The 24,512-nt window shown below is 41.1% G+C and overlaps 1 protein-coding gene and 1 long non-coding RNA gene across 2 annotated transcripts in view; one reads left to right on the top strand and one right to left on the bottom strand.

Moving 5' to 3' along the window:
• Positions 1-24,512, top strand: part of vegfc (vascular endothelial growth factor c) — a 207,785-nt gene that overhangs the window by 62,450 nt on the left and 120,823 nt on the right. The window lies entirely within an intron of this gene.
• Positions 13,134-13,850, bottom strand: LOC140728700 (uncharacterized). The gene is made up of 2 exons (XR_012099155.1): positions 13,564-13,850; positions 13,134-13,393 (listed from the first exon to the last, which is right to left on the bottom strand). It is a non-coding gene; the product is annotated as an uncharacterized lncRNA (long non-coding RNA).

The raw sequence follows: 24,512 nt of genomic DNA, 5'->3' as shown, positions 1-24,512 counted from the left end.
TCACACCTGTGTCACTCTCACCGTTATAAGATTTTTCATCAATAGCACATAAATTAGTGCTCTTTTTAAAACTGCAACTTGGCTTTTTATCACTTCCCTGTGGAGTCCATTTATTTTTGTCTGCTTGACAAGCTTTTTGTATGTGTCCTACTCTGGTGCATTTTCTATAAGTTTCACCTTTAAATCTGCATTGGTCTGGTGGATATGAGCTCTTGCCACAACGGAAAAATGATTTGTTTGGCGAGGCCAGTTTCTGTCCCGTCATTGCAATGTTGATCATGTTCATGTTCATTCCTGACTGCAACTCAATTGCGTTTCTGTCTGCTGTTTCCATTGACACAGAAATTTCAACTGCTCTTTTAAATGTGAGTTGTGTTTCAGTTAGGAGCTGTTTTTGAATGCTTTCTTGTAAGATTCCACAAACTAAACAATCTCTCAGTGCATCATTAAGCTCATTACTGAACTGACAATGCTCAGACAATTTTTTCAATTCTGCCACATACACTGAAATGGACTCCCCTTCCATTTTCATTCTGCCCATGAAACCTAATGTGTTCCGCAAGCAATAGAGGTTTTGGTTCTAAATGTTCATGCATTACTCCCACAATATCAGCAAAGCTCATTTTGGCTAGTTTGGTTAGAGCAGTTAAATTTCTAAGTACGTTCTTCTGCCTGATGCACTCAGCAAAATTGCCACTTGTTTCTCATCATCTACTCCATTTGCTTTAAACCCCTGATCATTTGGCTTAGTATACTATATCCAGTTATCTCTTGTGCATCCTTTTGATATTTTCAGCCATTTCTGCTTTTGTAAGTTTATGATTATTATCACCCAGTAATCAACTGTTTATAAACCCTTGAATATCTTCTGTTTCCTGTCTTTTTTAAAAGTTGATCATCTTTTCCTTTTCTAAAGAAACCACATACTGCATTTTTTTAAATTCAGACGTCCCGCTGTGTTTCAACAGGTCTTCTTGAGTTTGTTTTATAACTTCCTCATAACCACTGTGATATTTTGTAATTCCAAAACTGATTGAAAGAAAAACACAGAGCAACTAGAATAAACATGTACTCTTCATTTTGACTTTAGTGAGGCACACAAAAATGACGTGGTGGCGTAATAATTTATACAACTTGCATATATTTATGTATAACTCATAATGACTTATTTAATCAAACAAAAATGCCCAAACAGTATATTTACAATATTATTCAAATATTACTGAAATACAGTACTAAATACACATTTCTCCTACATTATAAACATATATGTTTGAATTGTAAGTGATCTTAGAGCAGCAATTTAATTAGTTGAACCATATTCTGCAAAGTTCAAAATGTACTCTTGTAATTTTATATTTTTAGTCATAGAGAGTCATTGGCTCATACAGAGATATAATGCAGAAACAGATCCTTCAGCCCACTGCGCTTGTGCTAACCACACACACTCCTATATTATCCCAATTTTTATTCATGCCAGTTTCTCATCATCTCCTCAGGCACAGATTATACTACTCACCCACAAACAAAGGATAAAATATTTTGCTTGATTAACCTACCAACCTGCACAGCTTTGGGATGTGGCAAGAAACTAGAGCACCTGGAGGAAAATCACACAGACGATGTTAAAAGTCAGGATTGAACCCAGGTGTCTGGAGCCCTGGGGCAAAAGTCATGTGTTGATATACCTTTGATGTAATTATTTTGCATACATACAGTACTGTGCAAAAGTCGTAGGCACATATATATAGCAATATATAGCATATATATAGGATTGTTGCACAATACTGAAGTAATTTTATATATTGTGTTGAACTGCTGCTGCAAAAATGAACTAATTTCATGAAAAGTTGAGTGATGATAAACCTGATTCTGATGTCGGTGTCTATTGTGGACTGAGAATGGGAAAGGGGCAGGGAGAGGGGAATTATGGTTGGGAAAAGGGGAAAGGACAGGGGAGGGATTGGGAAGCACCCGAGAGACATTCTGTAATGATTATTAAACTAATTGTTTGGAATCAAATGACTTCCTTGGTGTCACAGTGCTGGGTGTGTCTGCAGCCTCCCCTGTCAAACCTTCTCTGCCACCTGTCCCATACCCCACTTGTAGTGATCCACACTCACGATTCCCAACATATTTACAAACTCGCTCTCCACTCCATGTTAACTAATTCTGTAGTGTGCAAAAGTCTTGGGTGCCCTAGCTATATATTTGTGCGTTAGACTTCTGCACAGTACTGTGAATCGTGGATTTTGTCTATATCAGATTCTAAGTATCACTGGAGCCTTTGAGGCCTTAAGTGCTTTCTAAGGTATCTGCATTTCACAATCAACAGTGCAGCATAGGTACTTGTTCGTTAATATGCTGATTGAATTAATGCATATTTTTCCTACCTACTGACTATGAAACAACTGACTGCAACATCACCCTCCAATATCTTTGTCCAGCTGGAAGGAATAGTGCTTTCCTGCTGGCCAAATAGATAAGGAGCTTCGACCATTAGCACTGGTTTCCCAAAGGATTCATCCTATTTCTCTCCTCAAGTCTTTCCTTGACAACATCGTCCAAAAATACAGCATCATACATGTCACCAAGATAGGACTATGGAAGAAAGATCCTTTCCGTAACCATCCAGCTTTCAACTCTTTATAGAACTTATCTGGTTTATATTAGGCTAATTTTATGACTGTAGATAAAGTTATGTATGAGATGAATGACCTGCTATGTTGTATTAGCTCTCAGCTCAACAGGACATAAACCTATCTCTATATTTTCTTTCTTCAATATTAGTTATACTTCCCTATAGAAATAGGAAGCACATAACAGTACTTTCAAAAACCTGGAGGTTCAAATACATGTATATATGTACGGATATATTATTAGTTATTACAGGTTGAGTACTCCTTATCTGAAATGCTTGGGGCTGAAAGTGTTTTGGATTTCAGACTTTTTTCAGATTTTGAAATATGTAATTATTTAGCTTGGGATTGCCAACATTTTCGGCTGAATATATGTGCTGCCTGCAAGCAGTCTTTGTCTTACACTTGTTTATCATACATATGTAGTTAACAGTAAAGATTATTTCATACCATTAATATAACAAATATTTAATATGTGCAGGCTAACAAGAGCAACACAGAAGCATCAGGAGAAAACCTAAATCAGCTGTTGTACAACAACAAACAATGGCAGGCTTTCAGTCTCCACCTGATTAAAAGGTTGCAGTACACTGTCTTAGGATTTTACTTTTTTTTACATTTTATGTAAGCTATAAAAACAATCAGCATTACAGACTTATTCTCGTGTTAGATTTTCATCATTTGCTAATTCGTTAATACATTTCTCTGCTGCTTCATAATTAGATGCTTTATCTTAAAAAAATTATAATCTTTAAAGATTTACTGTCGAGTGTTTTCTTAAATTTCTGCAACCAGCCTGCTGAATGTTCACAATTGCCTTCAATGTTCAGTTTGTTGTGATAGATCTTTACTCATTTCATGAGCAGCATACCATTAAGCAGCATATCTTCACTCCTGTGCTGACAAATTCATTCGTTCAATACACGTTCGAGATCTTCATTTTTTTTGCTGTATGCAATGTTGTTCTTCTTTTCATTAACTCTGCTCATTACATAAGTGAGGTCACTCCTCAGTACTGTTTTGTGATGTGCAAAGATATCTGCACATTGCCTGGGAATCTTCCCCAGCACCTTGTGGAATGAATATTTGTGACATCATGTCACAAATAAAAACAAATTGGATTTTGGAATGTCAGATAATGGGTACTCAACCTGTACTTTCAGAAATGTCCATTATATGATGACGTAAATTGACATCACATAGAGAATTAAAAAAATGTCCACATTGCATGTAAATGTCTTGATTCTTGAGTCACTTAGAAGATGTTAGGTATAAGGTTGGGTATTGTATAACCAAAAGAGTTATCAAGGAGATTGATCTCAAGGAACACATTGAAGGGGATGGAGTTTACGCATCATGGGCTGAAGGGCCTGTGCTGTGGTGTGCTGCAATATTCTGTGTTCTATATTCTATGCTTAACCTTCTTTTTCAAGAACAAGTGAATCCCAGTTCTGACAACTAATAATTTTACATTTCTGGTACCACCCAGAATCTTTACTGCCTTTTCCAGTACCATTATTTTCTTTATGTCATATGGTAAACACAATCATTCCTGGTTAAGATCACAGTTCAAAGTAAATTTAATATCAAAGTACTGGTGTCATCATCAGATACTACCCTGACATTCATTTTCTTGTGGGAATGCACAGTAGACTTCAGTAGACACAGTAGACTTCTTACTTCAGTGGTTGGTATGTTGATGGAAAAAATCCTGAGAGGCAGGATTTATAAACATTTGGAGAGGCATAATATGATTAGGAATAGTCAGCATGGCTTTGTGAAAGGCAGGTCATACCTTACGAGCCTAATTGATTTTTGTGAGGATATGACTAAACACATTGATGAAGGAAGAGCAGTAGATGTAGTGTATATGGATTTCAGCAAGGCATTTGATAAGGTACCCCATGCAAGGCTTATTGAGAAAGTAAGGAGGCATGGGATCCAAGGGGACATTGCTTTGTGGATCCAGAACTGGCTTGCCCACAGAAGGCAAAGAGTGGTTGTAGACAGGTCATATTCTGCATGGAGGCCGGTGACCAGTGGTGTGCCTCAGGGATCTGTTCTGGAACCCCTACTCTTTGTGATTTTTATAAATGACCTGGATGAGGAAGTGGAGGGATGGATTAGTAAATTTGCTGATGACACAAAGGTTGGGGTATTGTGTATAGTTTGGAAGGCTATCAACGGAACATTGATAGGATGCAAAACTGGGCTGAAAAGTGGTAGATAGAGTTCAACCCAGATAAATTTAAGGTGGTTCATTTTGTTAGGTCAAATATGATGGCAGAATATAGCATTAATGGTAAGACTCTTGGCAGTGTGGAGGACAGAGGGATCTTGGGGTCCGAGTCCATAGGACACTCAAAGCTGCTACGCACGTTGACTCTGTTGTTAAGAAGGCATACGGTGCATTGGCCTTCATCAATTGTGGGATTGAGTTTAAGAGCCGAGAGGTAATGTTGCAGCTATATAGGACCCAGGTCAGACCGCACTTGGAGTACTGTGCTCATTTCTGATCGCCTCACTACAGGAAGGACGTGGAAACTATATAAAGAGTTCAGAGGAGATTTACAATGATTTTGCCTGGATTGGGGAGCGTGCCTTATGAGAACAGGTTGAGTGAACTTGACCTTTTCTCCTTGGAGCGACGGAGGATGAGAGATGACCTGATAGAGGTGTACAAGATAATGAGATGCATTAATCGTGTGGATAGTCAGAGACTTTTCCCCAGGGCTGAAATGGCTAGCACAAGAGAGCATAGTTTTAAGGTGCTTGGAAGCAGGTACAGAGAAGATATTGGGGTAAGTTTTTTACACAGGCAGTGGTGAATGCGTGGAATGGGCTGCCGGCAGTGGTGGTGGAGGCGGAAACGATAGGGTCTTTTAAGAGACTCCTGGATGGCTACATGGAGCTTAGAAAAATAGAAGGCTATGGGTAAAGCCTAGATAGTTCTAAGGCAGGGACACGTTCGGCACAATTTTGGAGCTGAAGGTCCTGTATTGTGCTGTAGGTTTTCTATGCTTCTATGTAGATACAAAGAAACATAACAGAATCAATGAAAACCTGCACACAAAGGTGGGCAAGTAGCCAATGTGCAAAAGAAGGCAAATTATACAAATACAAATAATAAATAATATTGAGAACATGGGTTGTTAATTTCAGGAGAGCGAGTCCTTGATTGAGGAATCAGTTCAGTGCTGAGGTGAGTGAATTATGCACACTGGTTCATGAGCCTGATAGCTGAAAGGTAGTAACTTTTCCTGAATCTGGTGGTGTAGGACTTAAGGCTGCTCTGCTTACTCCAGATGACTGCAGCAAGAAGACAGCATGGCCTAGATGGTGGGGGTCCTTGATGATGGATGCTGCTTTCTTGTATCAATGCTCATTGTAAATGTGCTCAATTGTGGGGAGGACTTTTCCTGTGTTGAACTGGACTGAATCCACTACTTTCTTTAGGTTTTTTAGTTCATGGACATTGGTGGTTCCACACCAGGCTATTATGCAAGTCAAGATACTTAACTATAGTGGTTTGTCAGTTTTGGATAACATTCCAAATTTGCACAAACTTCTAAGAAAATAGAGATCTTGTCTTCTTTGTAATGGCATATATGTGCTGGTACCTGGACAAATGTACTGAAATGATAATTTAAAGTTACCCTCCTTTTCTCTAATCCCCTACTGAGGAATTGCTCATGGACCTCTGGTCTCCTCTCCAGGCAGCAGAATTCTGAATGATCTTAAGTGATATTTAAATTGATGGAAAGTAGAACTTCAGTTTGAGCCACACTGGAATTGTTGAGTGTAGAGGTAACAAACGAATGGCCGAAAGAAATGAAGCAGAGACTGAATGGGCAATGTGACAGTTGATGTTTTCGTTGATTGTATAGACATGAGATCCAAACTGAAATGACTTTATTTCTGACAAATTATTTAATCTCCTGACGAAGGGTCTCGGCCCGAAATGTCGGCAGTGCTTCTCCTTATAGATGCTGCCTGGCCTGCTGTGTTCCACCAGCATTTTGTGTGTGTTGCTTATTTCTTACATTCTTCACATAGATGAGGAGTAAAAATTTAGATGGAGACGTTATGTGCTATGTGCTATCATAGTAATTTATAATAAATAGAATAGTCAATCTAACATAGAAGTACACTCAAATCAGCGTGAGTTAATCAGTCTGATAGCCTGGTGGAAAATGCAACTCAAAGTCATTTAAAGTACTGAAGTTGTGGTTCATCTGGTTTCGTTTCAGGGAATTCTTAGAATGTAAGATGCAATCAATGGCTATGGAGCAGAATTGTGGTGGTGAGGCTCAGATGCAGTGGTATAGTTGTGACAGTGGCTAGCTTATGGAAACAGATGCTATGTTTCGAGAAAATATGGCATTTGGATTGAGATGTTATGCAGATGCGAAATAGAGGAAGTGGCCAAGAAGGGTCCTTGGAAGCTAAAGGTGACAGTGAATGTGCAAGAAGAGAAGGCACTTCTGGGTGCAGTGAATCCACATAGGGAGGTATTGGAAGCGGATACTGAGTCCATCTATGCTGAAGACAGCAAGCAGGTGAGAAATGCATTGATTCACAAACAAGAGAAAATTCACCCACTGTTTAAATGACATTTTTTACACTGGATCACTCAGTGTAGATGTAGATATCTTAGACAGCATAAAAGTGATCACAAGATCCTCTGGTAATGCTCACAGTTTATAATATGGGCAAAAAATCTAGGATTTACTTATAAGCAAAGAACTAAGTCAAGGACGTATCAAAATGTACCTTCTCGAATAAAACGCATAAAGCTGAGTATGTTGTGAATTCTACAGAGAATTGATATGTAGCTCATTGGTTTCACTACTTAGACTGCTAGCCTGAGATCTCCTATAATCCAAACATGTCCATATGTTACTAATGCAGGTAAGCCTAACAACCTGACCTTTCCCCGGGAGGTCTGGAGTCAGCGATGGGGTAGAAAGCTTTCTATGAGTTTTAGCAGTTCCCATCTGTTTCTGGGCTTATTTTAACTTGGCAATATTATATCAGTAGTCAAAACAATTATAAAATTCTATTCTTAGTCCTGCTTATTAGTGTTTTAGTGCACTTGAAACTGATATCATAATCAAGAGTCGCAGACAACATGAATAGACCAGTCTGCTGAAATGCCAAATAGTATATTGACATAAGCCTGCAGAAGCAGTTCTCATGTCTCAGGCTCCATAATCTTGGCCATATGCAAGTTCATTACTCAAATGAAAAAGCAAAGCTAATTATTATGATTATGTGGAAGATTGTGCAAATAGGTTTCCTGAAGATACAATGTAACCAAGCTTGGCTTCCATTGATGCTAGGATGGCACAGAGGTGCAGCCAGGAGAGCTACTGCCTCAGAGTTCCTGTCATCCTGGTTCAAACCTGACCTCCACTGCTTTCTGTGTGGAGTTTGCAGGTTCGTTCTGTCGCTGTGAGCTTCTCCTCCAGGTGCTTCAGGTTCCTCCCACATCCTTATGAGGTGCTCGTTTGAAGTTAATTGGCACTTTAATTTGTCTATGATGTTCAAAGGTTCGTGCTATTGTCAAAGTATGCATGTACAATACAACTCTGATATTCGTCTTCGCCAGAAAGCCATGAAGCACAGAAAATACACAGAGCTGTTGAAAAGAAAAGTCATCACTACCCCCCGACACAAAAAAGTAAAGGAAACAAAACTCGCAACCCCCCCCAAACCCCCACACCCTCCCTTGCACATAAACCTAACTACCACACCCCCAAAAAACCCCCAAACTCCAACCCCCTCCCTTGCAAAAAAAACAGTGACATAACATCAAATCGCCAGCCTCCTCCCTCACAGAAAAGAACAACGGCAGTAACATCAAACCCCCCCCCCAACCCCTGTCTTAACAGATTCACCCACACAGCAAAACACCAACGTCAAACCCCGAACCTCAACTTCTCCCTCACATGAAGAGTTACATGTCGGCTACCCCACCAGTCGAAAATAAGAAAAGAAGCACCGAAAACTGAAGGAGGCCAGATACAAAGAGCATTCCAATACCACATAAATCTGAGATCTCAAAACACCATCAGGTTTCGAGGAGAGCGGCCGCACGAACTCAGTGAGTGGTTAAATCTGAGGGGAAACTAGTGGGAATGTGTAAAGTAGTTTATGGGAGAATTGAACTGGGAATGGGAATAGGAGTCTCTTTTAAGAGACTCTCAGATAGGTACGTGGATCTTAGAAAAATAGAGGGCTATGCGGTAGGGAAATTCTAGGGCAGTTTCTAGAATAGGTTACATGGTCGGCACAACATTGTGGGCCGAAGGGCCTGTAATGTTCTATGTTCTATAACCTGGCATAGACCCCTTGGGTGAAAAGGATCTTTATCCGCCGCAATAGAAATCTGGCCTTCACACAGTGCCTTGAACCACCTCATTAAATATCTGCCAGAAACTATCTCCCCAGGTTCCAAGCACTTTTCCCTTTCATATCAGTTATGTCGCATAACACATTGAAGTATGCTAAAATTACCTTCATTCTGGTCAACCTAATGGTCACCTTGGAGATGTAACTGTAAAGCAGATTGACCTGATATTAAAACAGCAAAAAAGCAGTTTTGCTCAAAACCTGCAAGAAACGTAAAACAGTGCTAGAAATTTCAGAGTCAAGCAACAATGCAGGAAGAGATTTTTTGAGCAGAATTCACACTAAGTATATATTTTCTGCTTACTATTCAATGTTCTTTGTTCTATATGTAAGGGCTGGGAGATATCCTTTGATAAATTTATGAAGCTTACTGGGGCCTCCTATCAGCATTCTGTTTCTCCTCCTTCCAGCTGAGTTTTGGCATTAATCTCAGCCTAAATTTGCTCAATGCTAAGCCTGCCTTCAAATTCAGTTACTCAAATGTGTGTCTGACTTTGAAGGTAGGCTTAACTTAAGCAGAATTTGACATGAACATTACAGAGTGACAACGCTGAAGTGAAGAGAAGGCTCTGCAGGAACAGAAGTGCCAGTGCCCCCTTGTGCTGGCAGCCGATTCTGGCAAGCTGGCACCTGTATAGCTCACGTCATCGAGTCATCGAGCACACATGTGAGTAGGTGCACAGACATGATTAAATCATTGATATGGTGGAGTGAGAGGAGCTAATAATGGCACCAGATTAGTTTGCAGGCCCTGGCAACTTCTTCCAATTCATCCATGAAACAGTTTAGTTCCATGTCGCAGGAGATTGAAACATCAAGACGGCGGGCAGGTGGTTTATGCTGCTGTCAAAAGAAATACACTGCTTCCCCTCTCTCTCTCTCTCTCTCTCTTCCTCTCTCTCTCTCTCTCTCTCTCTCTCTCTCTCTCTCTCTCTCTCTCTCTCGATGGTGTGTGAGAGTCTGATGACCCTCAAGACAGGGGAATTCGGTCAAAGCAAAGTGGCAGATTGTAACATTGAAACAGCGAGCTATTGGTCTCCCCTCTCCTTGTGGCTGGAGCGATATCTCTCTGTCCCTCGCTAGTGGGAGAGAGAGGGCCTGTCTGAGGTCAAAGTGTTGGGACAGACAGTAGATTTTGATGGACTCTAGATCATGGTCTATTGGGGACTTGCTGTTGATTGCATGGTGAATGGTGGGGGTTAATGCTTTTGCTGGAGAAAGTGCGGGAGGAGTGGTGCTTTTGCTGGAGCAATTTGGGGAGGGGTGGTGTTTTTACTGTTGTTTGTGGATGGGAGCGGGAGAAGGGGCTTTAGGGTTCTAACATTTACTGTCATTTAATCTTTGGGGTTTTTTTCCTCATGGATGTCTGCGAAGAGAAAGAATTTCAGGTCATACACTGCATACATTCTCTGATATTAACTAGAACTATTGAACCATTGACAACATGAAAACACATAAACATCACAAAAATATGCACATAGGCAGCACACATGTATGGAATCACATAAGCACACCGCCACATATATGCATACATTCTATAGATGTTTAAAATAACTTTTCTTGACATGCTATTTCCATTATCCTGGACTGGTGTTAATATGAGGTAAACAGGTTAAAACAGTGATTATCACCATGAGCACTAACTACAAGGGCATTGCTTCTGGTTTAGAAATAAGGCTACTTGTATTGTTCAATCCCTTCGGAGATTCCCAAACCCTTGTTTAACGGTATTGCTCCATAACATTCAAAAGGTTGGGAACCCCTGTTTTAAATGATGGGCAACTACTTTCAATTACAATCCACCTTCCCATCCCCATTCAGACCAACCTCCCATAGGCAGTTGCTTGGTCTGCAGCACAGTTTTATTGAAGGATATTTTAGTGTTATTGAAGGATATTTTAGTGTTACCCACTGATTGATAAAACAGCACTATTGCTATAACTCCACCTGTGCACAATCCAATTAGGCCATGGTATACGATACTGAGTGGTCATCATACAAATATGTGGGTTCCCACTCAGTCATTCAGGCTGCGTGTTTCAATCACCACTTTGCTAGGTGTAAATTTTTGCATGACATTCATGAATGAAGGGTCAGTTGTAGAAGAACTTTGTAATTGACCAGGGAATTGCTGTTCTATATTTGAAACCTGAAGTGGTTCCCTTGAGTGGAATTAAAGCTGTTCAGACTGTCCTGGGACAGGTTATCCATGGCACAGAAATGCAATATGCATTTTTCTGTTTCTCTACCCAACCCCCAATTTTGTCTAAATCATTCATCATTCTCCCTCCGCTGCTCCACGTGAGTCAATTTCTCCCTCCTTCACAATGAGTTCAACATTGCCGCATGTAACAAGATAGGGTGAAAGTGTTTGCTTGCAGATTATGCCGTGCATAAGTTAATTGAGAAAGTGAAAAGAAACATAATGCAAAACGCATTGTTGCAGCTGCAGAGAGCACCCAGTGCAGGTTGACAAATTGAGAGATTTTGACTTCACGTTTGGAAATATCCATTAAAGAGTCTGCTAACAGCAGAATGGAAGCTATTCTTGCGTTTGGTGGTACATGTCGTCAAGTTCTTTGAAAAGAGGAAAGTAGAGGGAATAACTAGGGTTTGAGGGATCTTGGATTATGTTGGCTGTTTTCTCGAGCCCGCCTGAAGCGGAGATGGAGTCAGTGGAAGGGAGGCTGGTTTGTGTGATAGATTGGGCTGCATTCAGAATGCTCTGCAGTTACTTGCGATCTTGGGCAGATCAATTTGTACAGTACAATACTGTGTAAATGTCTTAGGTGTGTGTGTATGTGTGTGTGTGTGTGTGTGTGTGTATACACACATATATATATATATACACACACCTAGGGTGCCTAATACTTTTGCATAGTACTCTATTTGTCAACATGGAACGAAGAGCGAGTTTGTAAAGTTAGCGGGAGCAAAGGATATTGCGAATGGCGAGGATGGAGTGCCACAGGAGGAGTGTGGGAGAGGTAGCAGAGAAGGAGTGCCAGGGGTAAGGGGTGACGAGGGTGCAGACACACTTACTGCTGAGACACTAGGCAAGAACATTTGTTTATTTGATTCCAAACAATCGGTTTATTGATCATTACAGGAAGTCTCTCTGGTGATTCCTGCACCCTCCCCTTTTCCCAACCGTGATAGCCCGTTCCCTGGCCCCTTCCCACTCTCAGTCCACAATAGAGTCCTGTATCAGAATCAGGTTTGTCATCACTCATACGTGTCATGAGTTTTGGGTTTTTTTTGTGGCAGTACGGTGCAATACATAAAATTTCTACAGTACTGTGTAAAAGTCTTAGGCATCCTTGCTATGTATATGTAGCTACGAACTTTGAACAGCTCTGTATGTCAGCTATGGTGACTGAGATAGGATGCTTTCTATGCTGCAACTGTAAAAATCAGTAAAAATTACCTGGGACATGCTGAATTTCCTTAGCTGTCTGAGGAAGTAGAGCTGTTGTTTGCTGCAGTTTCTCATTTTGGATTTCAAAATGATTGCATTGCTTTAGAAACATTTAGTTTCTTCCATCCCCTTTTAGAAGGTAGATTCCAAATCATAGTAATTTTTGCTTAGAACTACACTCAGTGACCACATTATTAAGTACACCTGCTTGTTAATGTAAATATTTAATCAATCAATCATATGTTAGTAACTGAATGCATAAAAGCATATAGATATGGCCAAGGGATTCAATTGTTGTTCAGACCAAATATCAGAATGGGGAAGAAATGTGATCTAAGTGACTTTGACCATGGAATGCTTGTTGGTGCCAGATGAGGTGGTTTGAGTATCTCAGAAACTGCTGATCTCCTGGAACTTTCACACCCAACAGTCTCTCAAATTAACAGTGAATGATGTGAAACACAAATAAATTCAAGAGAGCAGCACTGTGGGTGAAAGCATCTTGTCAAAGGGAGAGGGCAGAGGAGAATCGCCAGGCTAGGGTAAGCTGACAGGAAGGCGACTATAACTCAAATAACCACACGTTACAACAGTGGTGTGCAGAAGAGCGTCTCTGAATGAACAATACATTGAACCTACAGCAGCAACAGAAGACCATGATGTACACCCAGGGTCCATTTTATTGGAAATACACTCACTGGCTCAGTGGCCACCTAAGAAAGTGGTATTTGAGTATGTGTGTCCTCTTGATATCTCTTCTTCCTTTACTAAATAACTTACTGACTTTTCTGTGACTGGAAATATAATAAACAACCGCATGTTGTTTCGTTTCAAGTATAACTTGTGAATTACTTGATACGTGCATTTTCAGCTTCCTCTGTTGAAGTAACGTTCCAACTAGTCATCTTCCATACAATACATTCTATCAAAACAAAGGAGGAAATTAGTCTGTTTTTTCAAAAACAGAAATAGACAATAATTGTTTCTATTCACGACAATTGAATAGCTTTGCTTGCTTCCAGTTAACATTACACTGTATTTCTCTTAAGCACATCATCCCTATTGGGGCATAGGTCAGCAAAAGCAACTTGCCAGCTTCCTCTGCCTTGGGCTGATAGAAGAATTGATCAGCTTCCATCTTCACTGCATTCATCTTCAAGTGAAGATCCTTCCTCTCCCAGGGATGAGATTGTTCGAGCTCCTGTTGGTGATTCTGTAGCTCTGGGTTTTTATGGGTTTGCTAGCCCCCTGCCAAACTGTCCTCTTTTCAGATCTTGTCTTGGGACCGTCCGTAGCGGAGTTAACACTACGCTATTAATTAGATTGATTCCCAAATTAGACCTTGAGTTTTATCGTGGAGATCTGCGACCTCTTGTTTAGACAGATTGTTCCATGTATTCACTAAATTGTCAAGGTAACTGTAAGTCCTAACATCTGTGCATGATTAGTCATGGAGTCATAAAGCCGCAGAGCATGGAAACAGGACCTTCAGCACACCTGTTGTTAAGCAACGAATTCCTATCAGTGAATGCTGATTTGCATCTTGTACACTGTGTAAAAATCGTTCAGCCAAACTGCGTCAGTAGGAGAGCGAGTGGATGTTTATTGGATCTGAGGTGCTACTATCCTGCTTTAATGGGGCCATATCATGAAACCTTGGTTAGTCCACAGCTATAGTACTATGAACAGTTACAGATACCACTTCCTCCCCTATGGTAAGGTAGTGGTTAGCTCAGTGTGCTCCAGACTTTGGAGTTCAATTCGGGTATGAGTGTCACCTGTAAGGAGAATGCATTTTCTTCCCTTGACAGCATGGGTTTCCTCCAGATGCTCCAGTTTCCCCCCACAGTCCAAAGTCATAACATTTAGTAGTTTAATTGGCCTTTGTGAAGTGTTCTCTTATTATGCTAGGTTAAATCGGTGGGTTGCCGCGCAGTACAGCATGTTGAGCTTGTAGGGCCTATTCTGCCATGAACAAGAGAAAATCTGCAGATGCTAGAAATCCAGAGCAACACACACAAGATGCTGGAGGAACTCAGCAGGTCAGGCAGCATCGATGGAAAAGAGTAAACAGTCGATGCTTCGGGCCGAAACCCTTCAGCAGGCCTGTTCTGCACTGCATCTCTAAATAAATAAAAAGAAATACCCCAACGTAAGTAGGACATGATTGCACTGGAGATGGTGAGATTCAGATTCAGATTTACTTATTTATCACACGTACGTCAAAGCATACAATGAAATGTGCTGTTTGCTTTAGCAACCAGCATACCTAAGGATGTGCTGGGGGCAGCCACCCATTCTGGCGCCAACATGGGATTCCCACAATGCTCGGCAGAACAACTTAGAACACAACAAAATGAGACACAGCAAACAACAAAACAATAACAGCTAAAGAAGACCCTTTCTTCCCTCCCACCCTCCCACATTGAAGATCCACCAGGATGTTGCTGGGGTGTAGTATTTCACTTTTGAGGACGGCTAGATAAATAGTGTTTATGTTCTTTGGAGTCCCGGAGTTTGAGGAACAACCGGATGCAAAATTATGAGGGGTGTACTCAGGGTACTTAGAGTGAAATTCAAAAGCTAGAGGGTATAGATTTTAGATAAGAGAGTAATAGCCAGAGAGGATCTTGGTAAGAAATTTTGCATCCAGAGGATAGATGGAATCTGAAACACTGTATGATGGAGATACTGTCAGCATGTTGAAGGAATATCTACATGAGTATTTGAACTATCAAGTCTATAGGACAAGTGCTGGGTGATTAGTATACAGACAGTCCCCAGGTTACGTATGAGTTCCATTCCTGAGTTCGTCTTTAAGTCGGAAGTCGGAACAAGTACATCCAGTATTATTTAGCGTCAGTTCGTCAAACGTTTGTCTTAGTATATAGTATATATTTTACCTTTCTATGCATATAAAACACTTAAGAAATGTATGTATTCCAATAATTAAACCACTGCGTTGCTTAGTAATAATTGTAGCTTTCATTGGGGATGCTCCTTTCACATGCTTCATTATTCTCACTCCGCCGGCTCCCGAGGTCCGCTGTGTTTTAAGGACCACCACACTGAGACAGGCTAAATGGGACAAGTGGGGGCTGTGCTGGGTTTGGGTATTTGATCCTCCACAATATTCTGCGTGGGGATTTAAACTGGAGGTGGCAGTGTTTGTTTTTACGAGGTCGAGTTGCGAGCTCGACATCAGCCCGCCACGGGAGCGGTCTGTCACTGGAGCGAACTCACTGATCTCACTGTGCCACCAGCCGACTGGAGCGGGGGGGAGGGGGCGGGGTCAGGGTGAATCTTACTAAGAAAAATTTAAGCCAAGTACAAAGTCAATGGCAACGACTTAAAATGGTGGATGGCGTCGCAATCTGACTTAAAATGGCGGATGGCGTTCTCCTTCCTCAGTTCGTAAGTACAAGTTGTCCATAAGTTGGATGTTCGTAACTCAGGGACTATCTGTAGTATAATTATACTATAATTATTGTAGGTAATGCTATATCCATATTATCTATACTATAATTAATATAAATAATGATTGGTGTGGATATGAAGGGCTGCATTGCCTGTTTCTGAGCTTTATAGCTCTATGAATTTATGTCCCTATTTCTTACAAGGGGTGATTGATAGGTTCGTGGCCTTAGGTAGAAGGAGTCAATTTTAGAAGACCTAGCACATTCATTTTTCAACACAGTCCTCTCTTACATTTACATACTTAGTCCAGCGGTCATGGAGCATACAGGTCCCTTCTTTGTAGAAGTTGGCATCTTGGACTTCCAGAGGTGGTCCACAGCAGGGGTGATTGATAAGTTCGTGGCCTATGGTAGAAGGAGATGAGTTATTAACTTCAAACTTTCTGCATAATCACTCAAAGCGTTGACCTGTATGTGCATGTGGAGAGCTGTATAACTGACTTCTTCTACCTTAGGCCACAAACTTATCAATCACCCCTAGTATATCTTTGCATTCTACTGCATCAGTTGAAATGGAAGATATTCTCTGTGCAACTTTAAAAGTGATATGAAAAGGAAGAAATTGCTTCAAAAAATCTGCAGCTGTTTAAAAATGCTGGAAACATGAAGGGGGTCTCCTGATTTTCATTAATCACTTTGGCCCTGTGTTAACTTAACAACTGCTTGCTGTCAGGGTCCTATGACAACCGTGTATTCACTATGCCTTTCATTCTACCCAGTTTTGTTAACAAACTTATTTCAATGTGGATATGGACTCAGTGGATTTGAGATAAGTGCATTAAAGGGGTTAATAATCAGCCACTCTATTATTGATTGATTTTATACTGCTGATCCTTTTTATAAACACAAGAGATTCTGGAGATGCCAGAAATCAAGAATAAAACACACACACACACACACACACACACACACATACGCACACACGCACACACACGCGCGCACACACACACACACACACACGCACACGCACACGCACACGCACACGCACACACACTCACACACGCGCACACGCGCACACGCACACACACACACACACACTCACACACACACACACACTCACACACACACACACACACACACAGAATTTTTTGAAATCACCTATCACCTGACAGTTTTTAATTCTTCCTGTCTCCCCACCTACCTATTCTGGCTTCTCCTCCCTTCCTTTCAGTCCTTTTTGAAGGATCTCAGCCCAAAACGTTGACTATATATTTCCCTCTGTAGATGCTGTCTGACCTGCTGAGTTTCTCCAGCTTTATGTGTGCATTGCTCTTTCCTATATTCCTAAAGTGCTGAAAAGACGAAAGAAAGAAGGACAATAATTTGGTTATAATGGTTTGATGCTCTCTGGATAGGACTGGCTCCTGGATGCATTCGACCTTGTGGGTAAATCATGTAACAAAATTGCAATGTAAATGGCATTACTGTGTCGTATTCACTGATTAAGGTATGAACGGTTTATTGGGAACCAAAAGAGGATATAGAGAAGGACAATGCAGTTTCAGCAAGGAGTAATTTCTCAAGAATGGCCTGAGGGAATGTTACTGAAATACACAATGAATTTCCTTTATGATATTCATAAAATACAACTTTAATTTTAATTCAGAGGTATTTAATTAATGATAAAATATTTTTGTGTGCCCTAAAGTGATAAAGTCATAGATTGCTATGGCACAGAAACAGACCCTTCAGCCCATCTAGTCCATGCCAAATTATTATTCTGTTTACTCCCATCGGACTGCTCCTAGACCATAGCCCTCCATACCCCTCTCATTATGTACTTAACCAAATTTCTCTTAACACTTCTTTTGAACACGCATCCACCACTTCAAATGACAAATCGTTTCAGACACTAACCACTCTCTGAGTGAAGAAGTTCCCCCTCATGTTCCCCTTAAACAGTTCACTTTTCACCCTTAACCCATGACCTCTTGTTCTCATCCATTCCAACCTCAGTGGGAAAAAAGCCTGATAACTGTACTCCTCATAATTTTGTATACCTCTATCAAATCTCTCCTCATTCTCCTAAACTCCAGGGAAGCATGAGGAATGGACTTTCTTCCTAAAAGACTATGATACTCATTCTCAAAGCAGAGAAGGAGTTTTGATATCACTCCCTGAAAGTGGCTGCATGGATTGCTGACAGAGGGGTGAAGAAGGTGTATGACAAACTTGTCTTTACTGTTGGAGAGCAGTGATGATGCAACTCTCTGGAAGGTTAATTCCTTTAAGTGCCATAAAGACCAAGCTATTCCTGTTAAACATAGTAACTGTGATAAATTGTCACAGAGCAATTTAAACACCCCAATCACCTGAATATGTAGATGAAGCAGTGTATGTGACTAATTAATCTACTAACCAGTAAATGTTTGGAATGTGGGATCTTGAGCATCCTACGCAGACATGGGGAAATGTACAAACTCCTTACAGACAGCGATAAACTATGACGCTGTAATAGTGTTATGCTAACCGTAACACTACTGTGTCACCCACGATCAAGTGGGTCAAAGAATTGGGGTCTGTTGGCCTGGCTATAGAGTGAGTTGGAGACAGTTCTTTGTGGACTTTATGTGAAAGTTTTATAAAATGAATGGGACCTGTCGGGTCTCGTCAATGGAGCAGGAAATCGTGGAGTGTTGAAGACAGTTCCCCATGGACTGAAGGACCTGTCAGGATGTCTGAGGAGTAGGAGATCATTCAGTTTATTAGTGACTTAGCAAAGGTCAAGAAAAAAGAAGCAAGGAGTAAGTGGAGCAGCCATTGTGAGAGTGAGCCAATTTTAGAGTGGTCAGGCTTTGGTTCAACAGGCTTTGGTGAGAACAGGCAGAGGTAAGAACTTTATTTATTGAGATACAGTGCAGAGTAGGCCCTTCCAGCCCTTCGAGCTGTACCAACAAGCAACCCTAGCCTAATTATGGGATAATTTGCAGTGACCAATTAACCTACCAGTTGGTACATACTTGGACTGTAGGAGGAAACCAGAGCACCCGGATGCTTCCCACACAGTCACAGGGAGAATGTACTGGCTACGTGGGAATTGAACCAGGATCGTTGGCACTGTACCATGTCGTACTAACCATTACATTACAGTACCACTGAGAGTGAGGATTTAGAGCCAAAGGTATCACAAGTGTAGGCAGGATGGTGGTTCAGGCAGTGGAATGCTCATCCTGTAGGATGTAGGATTACATGGCATCTAATGTGTCTGCCTGATGACTACAGGAGGTGCATCCTATGTCTTGACCTGACCGACAAGGTCAAGGAACTGGACCTGGAGCTGGGTATACTCAGGAACACCCAGCGCTGGCTTCAGATAGAAAATGGGTGACCACCAGGAGAAGTAAAGGATGTAAATGGTCAGTGTAAGATTCCCTGTGGCCATTCCCTTCAACAACGACTGTACCCCTGTTATGAGAGGAAGGTTGATGTTAGGGGCAGTAAATACAGGTGTGATCAGTAATAGATACAAAGGGACAGATAGTTTGAAGTGTGTGTATTTTAATACTAGGAGTATTGTGGGCAAACATGATGAACTTAGAGTATGGATTAGTACATGGAACCATGATGTTGTGGCCATTACAGAGATTTGGCTGAGAGGGGTTTGGAATGGGTGCTTAATATCTCAGGGTAACAATGTTTTAGAAAAGATAGAGGGAGGTAAAAGAGGTGGAGGAGTTGCACTACTAATTAGGAACATTACCACAGCGGCACCCAGAGCAGGCATAAGGAGGATTCATTCTCTGCGTCTACATGGGTAGAACTGAAAAATAGGAAGTGGCAATCACACAAATGGGATTGAACTACAGAGCGCTCAATAGCCCCAGGACATTGTGGAACAAATGTGCAGAGAGATTAAGGAAAGGTGTAAAAGCAATAGGGTTGTTGTCATGGGGGACTTCAACATCCCTAATATAAACTGGGTCCTTCTGTGTGCAAGAGATTTGGATGGGGCAGGATTTGTTAATTGCATCCAGGAGGATTTCTTAAATCAATATGTAGATAGTCCTACAAGATGAAGGGCTGTATCAGACCTGGTGTTAGGTGATGTTAGGTGACCTGGCCAGGAGACCAACCTATCAGTCAGTGAACAGTTAGGGAACAGTGACCACTCTCCTTAAGTTTTAAAATAGCTGTAGATAAAGATAATTGTGGATCTTTTGGGAGAGTTATGCTTTATAACAGGGAAAATTACAAGATCATAAGACAGGAACAAGGGAGAATTAATTGGGACAATTGTGTTTAAAGACCAACTGAACAGAGTACAGGACAGGTATGTCCTGGTCAGAAGGAAGGACAAGGAAAGCAAGGTAAGAGAATCTTAGATGTTGAGAGATGTGATGAATCTAGTCAAGAAGTAGATAGAAAGGTATGTAACTCTTAGGAAGCTAAAATCAATCCGGGCCCTTAGGGGATTATAAAGAAACCAGAAAAGAGCTCAAGAAGGGAATTTGTAAAGCCAGAAGGGGCCATGAAAAGTTCTTGTCAAGAAGGATTAAAGAGAATGCTAAGGTATTCTATACATACATCAGGAACAGAAGGATAACAAGGGAGAGGATTGGGCCACTCAAGGATAAAGGGGGTAATTATTGCTGAGATATAAAGGATGTGGATGAGGTCCTTAATGAGTACTTTACATCAGTATTTACCAAGCAGAAGGATGTGGAATATAAGGAGAAGAGTGCTGAACATCAGTGCTAGGGCATATTGAGGTAAAGGATGAGGTACGCAAGTGTTGTGACTCCTTAAGAGTATTAAGGCAGATAAGTCCTCAGGGGCCTGATGGGAGATACCCTAAGTTATTGAAAATGGCAAGAGAAGAGATTGCTGGGTCCTTGATCAATATCTTTGTAGCCATGGGCGAGGTATGGAGGACTGGAGAATAGTTATGGCCTAATTAGGGAGAAGCAGCACGGTTCACGTTTGGCTAACTTGATTGAGTTTTCTGATGAGTTGATGAGGGTGATTGATGAATATAGAGCTGTTTATGTTATCTACATGGATTTTATTTAGTAAGACGTTTGACAAGGTCGATCAGGGGAGTCTCATCCAGAAGATTAAGATGCATGCACTTGTGAATATGCACGTCAGCTTATTATCATTTTATTGTGATAGTATTTAACTCTGTCATAGTCTTGGCAAATACTACATAGCTACGCTTTGTTATCTGCATTCCGCCTTGCCTGAGAAATTGGACTGTTGAGTGAACTGATTCTGAAGACTAGCAGTGTTCGTTTAATTCATCTTTGTTCTTTTTAGCCGCAGTTTAGGCTTCGTTTTCCATTTGAGTGTTTTAGTCAGTGGCCCTTTTTGGCCCAGCATTTATTGTCTTCTTTTTTCCTAATATTGTTCGCATTAAAGTCTGTGAGCTATTGACCTGTTTCAGTGTCTCTAACTCTGCACTTGGGCCATATCCAAACCAGATGACAAAAAAATAGACACGCTCATCAACTGAATCTTTAGTGATAAATGGAAGAGCAGATCATGGCTAAAAGTAAAGTACAGAGAGGCTATGTTTTGTCACTGCAAAACATAAAACTAATTGGAAGAAAAACACAGTAAGACCAGAAGAAAGTGTATGTTTCATTTCTTTACTTTAATTGAGGCATGCACATATTTATTGGTGACATAATTTCTAAATTTTATTTATTTATTGAGCTACAGAGAGGAATAAACCTTCTGTGTCCTTCCAGCTGCAACGCCCAGCAGCCCACGATATAACCCTAGCTTGATCACAGGACGACTTACAATGACCAATTAACCTACCAACTGATACGTCTTTGGACTCTGGGAGGAAATCGGAGCACTTGGAAGAAACCCATGCATTTACAGGGTGGGAAATGAACCCAGGCCGCTTGTACTGTAAAGCTATGTGCTAACCACTATGCCACTCTGAAGTGTGCCATTCACATACTTCATAAGTACAACCCATAATGAATTATGTAAACATCAAAGAATGCTTGATCAAACAATATATTTACAATATTACTGAAATATTAAATACAGAGCAGAGGATTGACTACAGCTGAGATATTAAAGCTCCTTTCATGGAAAATTAGGGGGATTGTGTTTCCACTCTAGAAATGTGACCCTGTGCTCCAGGCTGGCGTTCCCATCCAGCAGTGTAGGATTGCTGTACTGGGGGATATACTGGACACACTGCAGGAAGAGCTACATTTTTCCCATTGTCCTGACAAACGTGCAACATTTCCGACTTCCCTGATATGAACTTTGTGAGTATTTATCTCATTCCTATTTGTGAAACTGTTCTGACAGCAATTTGGTTGTTGCTTTTCTTCTATCAGGATCAGAAACAGTTTTAACATTGCCCACAAATGTTGTGCAACTTGTTGCTTTGTGGCATCAGTAATAAAAAAACCTATTTACAAAAAAGTACAGTGAATTTTGGTTAACTGGGCCATTTGTTCACCAGGGCAGCCGTTTACTGGATGGCTTTATTATGATCTCAAAACCCTGCTGGACATTGATAATGTAAAATAATGCTAGTCTGGTTCTCTGGTTTATTAGCAAGACCGAAGCATTCGAGCTCTCACGACCAGACTGTGTAACAGTTTCTTCCCCCAAGCCATCAGACTCCTCAATACCCAGAGCCTGGACTGATACCAAGCTACTGCCCTCTACTGTGCCTATTGTCTTTATTGTACTGCCTGCACTGTTTTGTGCACTTTATGCAGTCCTGTGTAGGTCTGTAGTCTAGTGTAGTTTTCGTGTTGTTTTACGTAGTTTCAGTGTAGTTTTTATATTGTTTCATGTAGCACACTGACCCTGAAAAACGTCATCTCATTTTTACCGTGTACTGTACCAGCAGTTATGGTCGAAATGACAATAAAAAGTGACTTGACTTGACTTGACTTGACCGATGGTGGGGGAGCTGTGATGCCTCGCTTGTTACACAGAAAAGGCTCTCATGCCTTGGAGTCACCTGTTGTGGTCTCCGGCAAAGGAGACACCAGAACTGGTTGTGTGCCACTGGATTTTGTACTGGTTGGGGACTGGGCCCTCCTGGCAGTGCTGCCCTCAAGTGTTCGCTCAGTGCTGCTCTCTGGTGCTCGCTCAATGATGCCCTCTAGTGTTAGCTGGACCAGGACAGCTCAGGGATATGGCTATATTTATTTTTCTCTTTGTGACCGTATATTTTTCTGAAATCTTAACTGTCAGGCCTGCATAGCCAGGCCCCTCTCAGTCTCTACCCAACTAACAGGAGTAACTTGGCACTCATTTCCAATCTATCATCTGCAGCCTATTTAAACCCAGCTGTAATTCACAGTCTTTTATTCACTCATTGCACCAGCCAGCCTCAACAAGTTGTTCTGCTCCTTCAGTTACCTTGATGCCTTGTCATGTTAGGTATCTGTCCTGTCTTGTTTTGTGGCCCCTCGTGGCTTGTTATTTTGTATTGGTATTGTATCATTTACTGTGAATTGTCTTCGCTTCTCTGCTTTTGGGTCAAGCTGCTATACGTTTCGTGACTATAATCAGATATGATATTTGTGTTATGTGCAGTGTGCTGTGTGCTGTTAGTAAGGAGTTTTGCACCTTGGACCCAGGGGAACACTATTCTGTTTGGTTATATTAATGTGTGGTTGAATGATAATTAAATCTGACAATTGAGCATATTTGAGACAACTCTTAAAGAACAAAAAATAATTGAAAAAATGGCTGAGATTTCCTTCATTTATTTGGAACACTACACTGTTTAATTGGGAGAGGAGACAGTTGCTGAACAGTTTCTAACTAGCTAGCGTCAGTCTCATATACTGTTGTGAACAGTGATGTATCTAAGGTATGGCAAGTGTGGCACGTGCCCTGGGTGCCACTGAGCAGTTTCTATTAAAGTCAGACAAGCCATCCTCGGATAGTGAGAATTTTCTTCAGATGTATGATCTGACTTTGATTATCATGGGTGAGAAGCACTAGGATGGCCTTATTTCAGAGCATTGTGTAAGAGGACCATGTAACATTTCTTCACAAAGAAGAAGGAAAGTGGAGCTGAAGGACAGAAGAGACAAAAGTTGGAGATGGAGGAAGCCAAGAAGTCGAGCAAGTTCTTCATGCCCTTCTTTGAAAAGCCCAGAACAAGTAGTTCGACACATTCCATGGAGTCGCCTGCACCTGCTACAAGTTTGTTAGAATCTGAAGGTGGATCAAGTACAAATGTGTCACAAGCCGAGGAGGAAGTCAAGTCAGGCAAATCTGAGTATGACGAGATTTAGAGTGAGGCTGCCACAGAGAACGTGGACATGACAGGAGGGGAAGACGATGGTGATGCTGATGCTGAGTTTATTGACGAGATTTTACCTGACGACACTGAACCTAGTGAACTGGATGGTGTTAAAGAGCCTCGAACTGTCATACCAGAGATGATTGAATAGCATGACATTGAAGTTCTGAAGTTTGACAAGGATACTGGAAAAGCATTTCTGCCTGACGCGTTGAGAACAGAAATAATAAAGCTGGGTTCGAAGTATTTTCAGAACAGTGAGGGGTCTTTCCTACCAACAAATAACCGCTCAATGAACAAAACTTGGTTCAAGAGGAAATTGGGAA

The sequence above is a fragment of the Hemitrygon akajei genome, chromosome 6 (assembly GCF_048418815.1).
Source record: "Hemitrygon akajei chromosome 6, sHemAka1.3, whole genome shotgun sequence".
NCBI classification, from domain to species: Eukaryota; Metazoa; Chordata; class Chondrichthyes; order Myliobatiformes; family Dasyatidae; genus Hemitrygon; species Hemitrygon akajei.
Note: the sequence above shows the minus strand (reverse complement) of the source record. Positions and strands in the feature narration are given on the sequence as shown.